This window comes from Pongo abelii, chromosome X (genome assembly GCF_028885655.2).
Source record: "Pongo abelii isolate AG06213 chromosome X, NHGRI_mPonAbe1-v2.0_pri, whole genome shotgun sequence".
Classification (NCBI taxonomy): domain Eukaryota; kingdom Metazoa; phylum Chordata; class Mammalia; order Primates; family Hominidae; genus Pongo; species Pongo abelii.
In genome coordinates this window covers 78,961,046-78,972,399 of record NC_072008.2, presented here as the reverse complement: position 1 = coordinate 78,972,399, position 11,354 = coordinate 78,961,046, and the positions used below count along the sequence as shown (strand labels likewise).

The 11,354-nt window shown below is 38.8% G+C and overlaps 1 pseudogene; it reads right to left on the bottom strand.

Moving 5' to 3' along the window:
* Window positions 1–416: 416 nt before the first annotated feature.
* The window catches only part of LOC100442523 (alanyl-tRNA editing protein Aarsd1-like), a 139,593-nt pseudogene continuing 128,655 nt past the window's right edge, over window positions 417–11,354 (bottom strand).

The window sequence follows — 11,354 nt, the reverse complement described above, 5'->3', positions numbered from 1 at the left end:
ATTTTCTTTACTTTTTTTTTTTTTTTGAGATGAAGTCTCACTCTGTGACCCAGACTAGAGTACAGTGGCTTGATCTCGGCTCACTGAAGCCTCTGCCTCCCGGGTTCCAGCAATTCTCCTGCCTCAGCCTCCTGGGTAGCTGGGATTACAGGCATGCACCACCATGCCTGGCTAATTTTTGTATTTTTAGTAGAGATGGTGTTTCACCATGTTGGCCAGGCTGGTCTCAAACTCCTGACCTCAGGTGATCTACTCACCTCAACCTCCCAAAGTGCTAGGATTACAGGCATAAGCCACTGTGCCCAGCCTGTTTTCATATTCTTAACAGCTTAGAATATTGATTGTAGATTTTCCTTCTTTAAAAATTTTATTTTTGTTTTTTGTAAGGTGGAGCAAGATGGCAGAATAAAGGCTCCACTGATCATTTCACCTACAAGGACACCAATTTAACAACAATCTACACAGAAAAAAACACCTTCATAAGAACCAAAAATCGAGTGAGCACTCATAGTACCTGGTTTTAACTTCATATTGCTGAAAGAGGCACTGAAAAGATAGCAAAAAACAGACCTGACTGGAGTCACCGACTCCACTCCCTCCCCCACCCTGTGGCAGTGCAGCATGGTACAGAGAACATCTCTGGGCACTGGGGGAGGGAGAACACAGTTGTGAGGCATTGAACTCAGTACCAGAGTAGAATAGAAAGGAAATAAAACTGAAAATCAGTAACAAGAGAGATTTTGGAAACTACACAAATGCATGGAAATTAAATAATATGCTCCCAAATTACCAGCAGGTCAATGAAGAAATTAAGAAGGAAATTGAAAAATTTCTTGAAACAAATGATAATGAATACCCAATATACAAAAACCCATGGGATATAGCAAAAGCAGTACTAAGAAGGAGGTTTGTATTTATAAGTGCCTATATCAAAAAAGAGGAAAAACTTCAAACGTCTTATAAATCCTGTCAAAAATTAAAAGCGAAGTTATAAACCAAAATTACAATATTAATTATAAAATTACAAATTACAATATTACAATAATATTTGGTTATGTATCTATATGGACATCTTTACCTGAGACCTTTTACTGTCATATAGCTTTGTGTTACTGTCAAGTATCTTTTTATTTTAACTTGAAGGACTTTCTTTGCATTTCTCATAGAGCAGTTCTAATGATAATGAATTCCCTCAGCTTTTATTTATCTGGGAATGTCTTAGTTTCTACCTCATTTTCATTTTTAAAGTATAGTGTTGATGGTTGTAGAATTCTCATTAGACATATTTTTTCTTTTAATACTTTAAGAATGTCATCCCACTGTCTTCTGGACTGTAAGGTTTCTGCTGAGTAATCTGCTGATATTAGAGAATCCCTTGAATGTGATGAGTCACTTTTCTCTTGGTGCTTTCAGGATTTTCTCATTGTTTTTGCTTTTAACAGCTTGACTATAAAGTGTCTAGGTGTATTTCTGGTTTATCCTACTTGGAGTTCATTGAGCTTCTTGAATTCGTACATTCATATCTTTCCTCAGATTTGGTAAACTTTCAGCCATATTTCTTCAAATAATCTTTCCCTTTTCTGTCTTCTTCTTCTGGAACTCATACAATGTGTATATTAGTCCACTCAATTATGTCTTATAAATCCCTTTAGGCCCTCTTCACTTTCTTCCATTTCTTTTCTTTTTTATTCTGACTCAATGATTTCAAATGACCTATGCTGAAACTCACTAATTCTTTTTTCTCCCTGTTTGAGTCTGCTGATAAATATCTCTAGTGAATTTTTCAATTCTTTTATTGTATTTTTCAGCTCCAGAATTTTTTATATAGTTTGTATCTTTTTGTTTATATTCTCATTTTGTTCATAAAATGTTTTCCAGGCTTCCTTTAGTTGTTTCCATTTTCCTTTGGCTTTTTGAATATATGTAAGACAGTTGTTTTAAAGTTTCTGTCTAATAAGTCTGTTGAATGTCTTCCATCAGAGACTGTGTCTAGAAATTTAATTTATTCATTTGAATGGCCATCTTCCCCTATTTCTTTATATTCTTTGTCATCTTTTGTTGGAAATGGAACATTAAAAATAACATCCATCCCAGTCTTTGAAGACTGCTATGGAGGCCTTTACTAACTAGGGGGTTGTTGAGCTTTGAGATCAGTCAGGAGTCAACGCTTAAGGGCTTCCCTGGTCTTTTGTGGGTATGAGTTCTGTCTGGGCTTCTGTATGTGTGCTGTATTTCCCCCCAGTTTACCTGAGATTATTAATATTTAAAACAGTGTCACCCGAGGTTCTTCTCTGAGCCTTAGGTATGCCCTTATATTCCTCTACCCACAATCTATTGCTACCAGTCATGTGTGACTCTGTAATACTTCTTCAGTATCGCATGCTGCTGCACCTGCCACTCCCTTCTTCATCTTTCAGCCTAATATTCAAACTATGCACTGCTATCTCTCTGAGCTCCAAGACAGGTAAGACACATACCAGTCCCTTGGACACAGGCAATAACTTTACAATTAGCACTCTGCTTTTTCCATTTTAATGGAGGGGACCAGGGATTGGGCCTCTTTCTTCTGACCATTTTGCTTTGTGCCAGTGAAGTGGTGGAGCAAGGGTGAGTAAAAACACCATGAAATTGCCTACGATTTTGAATATGGCTTTTTCTTGACTGGGCATTTGTTTGTTTGGTTGGTTGTTTCAGTAGTATCTTGTCATCTAAGAAAAGAGAACAAATGAGGGTGGATAGTTGATTAAATCTTGATTTTTCTGACCATGCCTGTTTTATGAATTTGATATGGTAACTATGAAATAGTGTATATAATTGTAAAACAAAACTATTTTTTTTTTAAAAATCTCTAAAACTCAAAAGAAAGAAAAATGAAATAATTGAATTTAACCATGTGACAGGTTGATGGCTTAACCACTCAGAAAGCTCTTTGAATGACTTTAAAACATAGTAATTTGTCATTTGACTATACATTTTTAACAAGACATATCCTAAGTACAAAAAGAGCTACCAAAACAAAAATGAAACAAATGTAAAAACACTAAAGTGTTTAATTTTGTGGTGTGTGTATATGTGCATGTGTTTGGATAATGGAAATGTGCAACATTGTTAATATCAATAAAATTTGAATTTTCAATTTAAGAGAAAGGAGATACAAAAGTAACATCAATGAGGCTATGCAATCAGTATAATATCATGATGTATATTGTCATCACATATAAATGTATTCACGGGGGCTGCTGGCAATATGACTGAATAGTTACAGCTCCAGTCTTCAGCTCCCAGTGAGACCAATGCAGAAGGCAGATAATTTCTGCATTTTCAACTGAGGTACCCTGTTCATTTCATTGGGACAGGTTAGGCAGTGGGTGCAGCCCATGGAGGGTTAGCAGAAGCAGGATGGGGCGTCACCTCACCCAGGAAGTGCAAGGAACAGGGTAGCCTCCCTTTCCCAGCCAAGGGAAACCATGAGGGACTGTGCTATCCAGCCTAGATACTATGTTTTTCCCACAGTTTTTGCAATTCACAGACCAGGAGATTCCCTCATGTGCCTACACCACCAGGGCCCTGGGTTTCAAGCACAAAACTGGGTGGCTGTTTGGGCAGACACCAAGCTAGCTGTAGGAGTTTGTTTGTTTGTTTGTTTTTCATACCCTAGTGGTGCCTGGAACCCCAGCAAGACAGACCCATTAACTCCCCTGGAAAGGGGGCTGAAGCCAGGGAGACAAGTGGTCTCGCTCAGCAGGTCTCACTCCCACAGAGCCCAGCAAGCTAAGAACCACTGGCTTGAAATTCTTGCTGCCAGCACAGCAGTCTGAAGTCGACCTGAGATGATTGAGCTTGGTGGGGGAAGGGGCGTCCACCATTACTTAGGCTAGAGTAGGTGATTTACCCCTCACAGTGCTAAGGACTAGGTAGAACTCAACACAGCATGACAAAGTGGCTGTGGCCAGACTGCTCCTCTAGATTCCTCTTCACTGGGCAGGGCATCTCTGAAAGAAAGGCAGCAGCCCCAGTCAGGGCTATAAATAAAACTCCCATCTCCCTGAAACAGAGCACTTGGGAGAAGGGGTGGCTGTGGGCACAGCTTCAGTGAACTTAAATGTTTCTGCCTGCCGGCTCTGAAGACAGCAGCAAATCCTGACAAGGAGGGTTCTCCCAGCACAGCACTTGAGTTCTGCTAAGGGACAGACTGCCTCTTCAAGTGGGTCCCTGACCCCCATGCCTCCTGACTGGGAGACACGTCCCAACAGGGGTTGAGAAACACCTCATAAAAGAGAGCTCTGGCTGGCATCAGGCCAGTGCCGCACTGGGATGAAGCTTTCAGAGGAAGGACTAGGCAGCAATCTTTGCTGTTCTGCAGCCTCTGCTGGTGATACCCAGGCAAATTGAGTATAGAGTGGATCTCCAGCAAACTGTAGCAGACCTGAAGAAAGGGGCTTGACTGTTAGGAGGAAAACTAACAAACAGAAACCAATGACATCAACATCAACAAAAAGAACCCCCACACAGAAATCCCATCCAAAGGTCATCATCCTCAAAGATCAAAGGTAGATAAATCCCTGAAGATGAGGAAAAGCCAGCACAAAAATGCTGAAAATTCCAAAAAGCAGAATGCCCCTTCTCCTTCAAATGATCACAAATCCTCTCCAGCAAGGGCAAAAAACTGGACAGGGAATGAGCTTGACAAATTGACAGAAGTAGGCTACAGAAGGTGGATAATAACAAACTCCTCTGACCTAAAGGAATATGTTTTAACCCAATGCAAGGAAGCTAAGAACCTTGACAAAGGTTACAGGAAATGCTAACTAGAATAACCAGTTTAGAGAAAAACGTAAATGACCTGATGAAGCTGAAAAACACAGCACGAGAACTTTGTGAAGCATATACAAGAATCAACAGCCAAATTGATAAGTGACAGAAAGGATATCAGAGATTGAACATCAACTTACTGAAATGAGGCATGAAGACAAGATTAGAGAAGAAAGATTGAAACAGAACAAACAAAGCCTCCAAGAAATATGGGACTATGTGAAAAGGCCAAATCTACGGTTGATTGGGGTCCCTGAAAGTGACAGGAAGAATGGAACCAAGTTGGAAAACAGACTTCAGGATATTATCCAGGAGAACTTCCCCAACCTAGCAAGACAGGCCAAGATTCAAATTCAGGAAATACAGAGAACATCACAAAGATACTCGCTGAGAAGAGCAACTCCAAGACACATAATCTTCAGATTCTCCAAGGTTGAAATGAAGAAAAAAATGTTAAGCACAGCCAGAGAGAAAGGTCAGGTTACCTACAAAGGGAAGCCCATCAGACTAATAGCAGATCTCGCTGCAGAAACCCTACAAGCCAGAAGAGAGTGAGGGCCAATATTCAACATTCTTAAAGAAAAGAATTTTCAATCCAGAATTTCATATCCAGCCAAACTAAGTTTCACGAGTGAAGGAGAAATAAAATCCTTTACAGACAAGCAAATGCTATGGGATTTTGTCAGCAGCAGGCCTGCCTTACAAGAGCTCCTGAAGGAAGCACTAAATATGGAAAGAAAAAACCAGTACCAGCCACTGCAAACACACCACATTATAAAGACCAACGACACTATGAAGAAACTGCATCAACTAATGTGCAAAATAACCAGCTAGCATCATAATGACAGGATCAAATTCACACATAACAATATTAACCTTAAATGTAAACAAACTAAATGCCCCAATTAAAAGACACAGACTGGCAAGGTAAATAAAGAGTCAAGACCCATCAGTGTATCCAGTATCCTGTATCCAGAAGACCCATCTCACATTCAAAGACACACATAGGCTCAAAATAAAGGGATGGAGGAATATTTACCAAGGAAATGGACAGCAAAGAAAAGCAGGTTTTGCAATCCTAGTCTCTGATAAAACAGGCTTTAAGCCAACAAAGATTTAAAAAAGACAAAGAAGAGCATTACATAATGGTAAAGGGATCAATGCAAAGAGAAGAGCTAACTATCCTAAATATATATGCACCCAAACAGGAGCACCCAGATTCATAAAAAAAACTTCTTAGAGACCTACAAAGAGATGTAGACTCCCACACAATAATAGTGGGAGACTTTAACACCCCACTGTCAATAATAGAGAGATCAACAAGACAGAAAATTAACAAGGATATTCAGGATGTGAACTCAGCTCTGGACCAAGTGGATCTCATAGATATCTACAGAACTCTCCACCCCAAATCAACAATATATATTCTTCTCAACACCACATAGCACTTGTTCTAAAATTGACAACATAATTAGAAGTAAAACACTCCTCAGCAAATGCAAAGGAATGGAAATCATAACACGTACCCTCCCAGACCACAGTGCAATCAATTAGAACTCAGAATTAAGAAACTCACTCAAAACCACACAACTACATGGAAACTGAACAACCTTCTCCAGAATAACTACTGGGTGACTAACAAAATTAAGGCAGAAATAACAAAGCTCTTTGAAACCAATGACAACAAAGGACAATGTACTAGAATCTCTGAAACACAGCTAAAGCAGTATTTAGAAGGAAATTTATAGCACTAAATGCCCACATCAGAAATTGGGAAAGTGGGAAAGATCTAAAAGTGGGAAAGAGGGAAAAATCTAAAATCGACAGCATAACATCACAATTAAAAGAACTAGAGAAGCAAGAGCAAACAAATTCAAAAGCTATCAGAAGACAAGAAATAACTAAGATCAGAGCAGAAATGAAAGACATAGAGATATGAAAAGCCCTTCAAAAAATCAATGAATCCAGGAGCTGGTTTTATGAAAAGATTAACAAAATAGATAGACTGCTTGCCAGAACAATAAAGAAGAAAAGAGAGAATAATCAAAGAGATACAATAAAAAATGATAAAAGGGATATCACCACTGATCATACAGATATATAAACTACCATCAGGGGATACTATAAACACCTCTATGCAAGTAAACTAGAAAATCTAGAAGAAATGGATAAATTTCTGGACACGTAACCCCTTCCAAGACCAAACCAGGAAGATGTCAAATCTCTGAATAGACCATTAACAAGTTCTGAAATTTAGGCAGTAATTATTAGCCTACCAACAAAAAAGAGCCCATGACCAGACTGATTCACAGCCAAATTCTACAAGAAGTACAAACAGGAGATGGTACCATTCCCTCTGAAACTATTCCAAACAATAGAAAAGAAGGACTCCTCCTTAACTCATTTTATGAGGCCAGCATCATCCTGATACCAAAACCTGACAGAGACACAACAAAAAAAGAAAATTTCAGGCCAATATCCCTGAAGAACAGCAATGCAAAAATCCTCAAAATACTGGCAAACCTAATCCAGCAGCACATCAAAAAGCTTATCCACCATGATCAAGTCAGCTTCATCCCTGGGATGCAAGGATGGTTCAACATATGCAAATCAATAAATGTAATCCATCACATAAAAAGAACCAATGACAAAAACCACATGATTATCTCAGTAGATGCAGAAAAGGCCTTCAATAAATTCAACACTCTTTTATGCTAAAAACTCTCAATAAACTAGGTATTCATGGAATGTATCTCAAAATAATAAGAGCTATTTATGACAAACCCATAGCCAATATCATACTAAATGGGCAAAAGCTGGAAGCATTCTCTTTGAAAACCGGCACAAGACAAGGATGCTCTCTCTCACCACTCCTATTCAACATAGTGTTGAAGTTCTGGCCAGAGCAATCAGGCAACAGAAAGAAATAAAGGGTATTCAAATAGGAAGTGAGGAAGTCACATTGTCTCTGCTTGAAGACAACATGATTGTATATTTAGAAAACCCCATCGTCTCAGCCCAAAAACTCCTTAAGCTGATAAACAATTTCAGCGAAGTCTCAGGATACAAAATCAATGTGCAGAAATCACAAGCATTCCTATACAAAAATAATAGTCAAGCAGAGAGCCAAATCATGAGTGAACTCCCATTCACAATTGCTACAAAGAAAATAAAATACCTAGGAATACAATTTGCAAGGGACATGAAGGACCTCTTAAGGGGAACTACAAACCACTGCTCAGGAAATAAGAGAGGACAGAAAAAAATGGAAAAACTTTCCATGGTCATGGATAGGCATAATCAATATCGTGAAAATGGCCATACTGCCCAAAGTAATTTATTGATTCAATGCTATTCCCATCAAGCTACCATTGACTTTCTTCACATAATTAGAAAAAGCTACTTTAAATTTCATTTGGAACCAAAAGAGATCCCATATAGCCAAGACAATCCTAAGAAAAAAGAACAAAGCTGGAGGCCTCACGCTACCTGACTTCAAACTATACTACAAGGCTACAGTAACCAAAACAGCATGGTACTGGTACCAAAACAGATATATAGACCAATGGAACAGAACAGTGGCCTCAGAAATAACACCACACATCTACAATGATCTGACCTTTGACAAACCTGACAAAAACAAGCAATGGGGAAAAGATTCCCTATTTAATAAGTGGTGCTGGGAAAACTGGCTACCCATATGCAGAAAACTGAAACTGGACCCCTTCCTTACACCTTATACAAAAATTAACTCAAGATAAAGACTTAAATGTAAAACCTAAAACTATAAAAACCCTAGAAGAAAACCTAGGCAATACCATTCAGGACATAGGCATGGGCAAAGACTTCATGACTAAAACACCAAAAGCAATGGCAACAAAAGCCAAAATTGACAAATGCAATCTAATTAAACTAAAGAGCTTCTGCACAGCAAAAGAAAATATCATCAGAGTGAACAGGCAACCTACAGAATGGGAGAAACTTTTTGCAATCTATCCAGCTGACAAAGGTCTAATATCTAGAATCTACAAGGAACTTAAACAAATTTACAAGAAAAAAACAACCCCATGAAAAAGTGGGTGAAGGATATGAACAGACACTTCTCAAAAGAAGGCATTTATGTAGCAAACAAACATATGAAAAAAAGCTCATCATCACTGTTCATTAGAGAAATGCAATCAAAATTAGAAAATGAGATACCATTTCATGCCAGCTAGAGTGGTGATCATTAAAAAGTCTGGAAGCAACAGATGCTGGCAAGGATGCGGAGAAATAGGAACAATTTTACAATCCTGGTGGGAGTGCAAATTAGTTCAAACATTATGGAAGACTGCGTGGCGATTCCTCAAGGATCTAGTACCAGAAATACCATTGGATCCACCAATCCCATTACTGGGTATATACCCAAAGGATTATAAATCATTCTACTATAAAGACACATGCACACGTATGTTTATTGCAGCACTGTTCACAATAGCAAAGACTTGGAACCAACCCAAATGCCCATCAATGATAGACTGGGTAACAAAAATATGGTTCATATACAACACGGAATACTATGCAGCCATAAAAAAAGATGAGTTCATGTCCTTTACAGGAACATAAATAAAGCTAGAAACCACCATCCTCAGCAAAGTAACACAGGAACAGAAGACCAAACACCACATGTTCTCACTCATAAGTGGGAGTTGAACAATGAGAACGCATGGACACAGAGAGGGGAACATCACACACCAGGGTTTGTCAGTGGGTGGAGGGAAAGGGGAGGGACAGCATTAGGACAAATACCTAATGCAGGCAGGGCTTAAAACCTAGGTGATGGGTTGATAGGTGCAGCAAATCACCATGGCACATGTATACCTATGTAACAAACCTGCACATTCAGCACATGTATCCCAGAACTTAAAGTAAAATAAAAAAAGTATTCCCTAAAAAATTTCTTGAAATAATTACCAATCCAGTAGGAATGAGCACCCTTAGAGACCCAGATTGGGATCCCTAACTATCTCTTCTCCCCAAAGGAATGAGGGCCTGTTCATCAAATGGCTGATTTCACGGCTAGAATTTATTTTCATATTGAATACAAGGAGAACAACTATATGCCAATAAGTTGGAAAATCTAGAAGAAACGGACAAATTCCTAGACACATACAACCTACCAAGATTGAACTGGTAGAAATCCAAAACCTCAGCAGACCAATAACAAATGATGAGATTGAAGTCATAATAAAAAGTCTCCCAGGTTAAAAAAAAAAAAAAAAAAGAAAGAAAAAAAAAAAGCCTGGGACCCTATGGCTTAATTGCTGAATTCCACCAAACATTTAAAGAACTAATATCAATCCTACTCAACCTCTCTGGAAGGAAGGAAAATATAGTCCAATATCTCTGATGGATATTAATACAAAAATCCTCAACAAAATACTAGCAAACTGAATTCAACAATACATTAGAAAGGTTGTTCATCATGAACAAGTAAGATTTATTCCTGAGACACAAGGTGGTTCAACATACACAAATCAATGTGATACATCAATATCAACAGAATGAAGGATAAAAACCTTAGGATCATTTCAATGGATGCTGAAAAAGCATTTGATAAAATTCAACATCCCTTCATGATAAAAACTCTCAAAAAGCTGGGAATAGAAAGAACATACCTCAACATCATAAAAGCCATATGCAGCAGACCCACAGCTTGTATCATACTGAATGGTGAAAAACGAATGCCTTTCCTCTAAGATCTGGAACACAACCAGGATGCCCACTATCGCCACTGTTATTCACCATAGTACTGGAAGTCCTAGGAAGAGCAATGAGTCAAGACAAAGATGTAAAGGGCTTCCAAATTTGAAAGGAAGGAGTCAAATTATCCTTGTTTGCAGATGACATGATCTTATAGTTGGAAAAACCTAGACTTCACCAAAAACTATTAGAATTGATAAACAAATTCAGTAAAATTACAGGATAGAAAATTAACATACAAAAAACAGTAGCACTTCTTTTTTTCAAGTCAATCTATTTAATTATCCAAAAGACTCCTTCTGTGGTAAGAGGAGGTGAGCACCCTGAGCCCTCACTTCCTAGCACTCTGTGTGCTGATGTAGTTCTGGAGAAGTGATAGCACCTCTGCCTGCTGGCTCATGTTGGTGACTTTGCCCTGAAAGCAGCCTTTCTTCCCTGCTCCTTTGCCTTCTAGGACCTCATCCACCCTGGGCCCCAGGGTCTCCATGGTCTCAGGTGGCCCTGCCAGTAAAAAGAGCCCAGCACCTTTCTCATCACCCATGGTTAAGAACAGGAAGGAATCTTCTGACCCAATCTCATTGGCAACGATATTCATGAACTATGAATCACCCTCCTTCCTGTGTAATATGACCACATCCCCTGAGTCTGGGTTGGTCCTGAGGCTATGGGCAATGTGCACAGCTGAGTCTCTGAGCAGATTCAGGTTGTTCTTCTGCAGGAGCTTGGTAGAGTTCTGGAACTTTTTCTTTTTTATTTTATTTTATTTTATTTATTTATTTATTTTGAGACAGAGTCTTGCT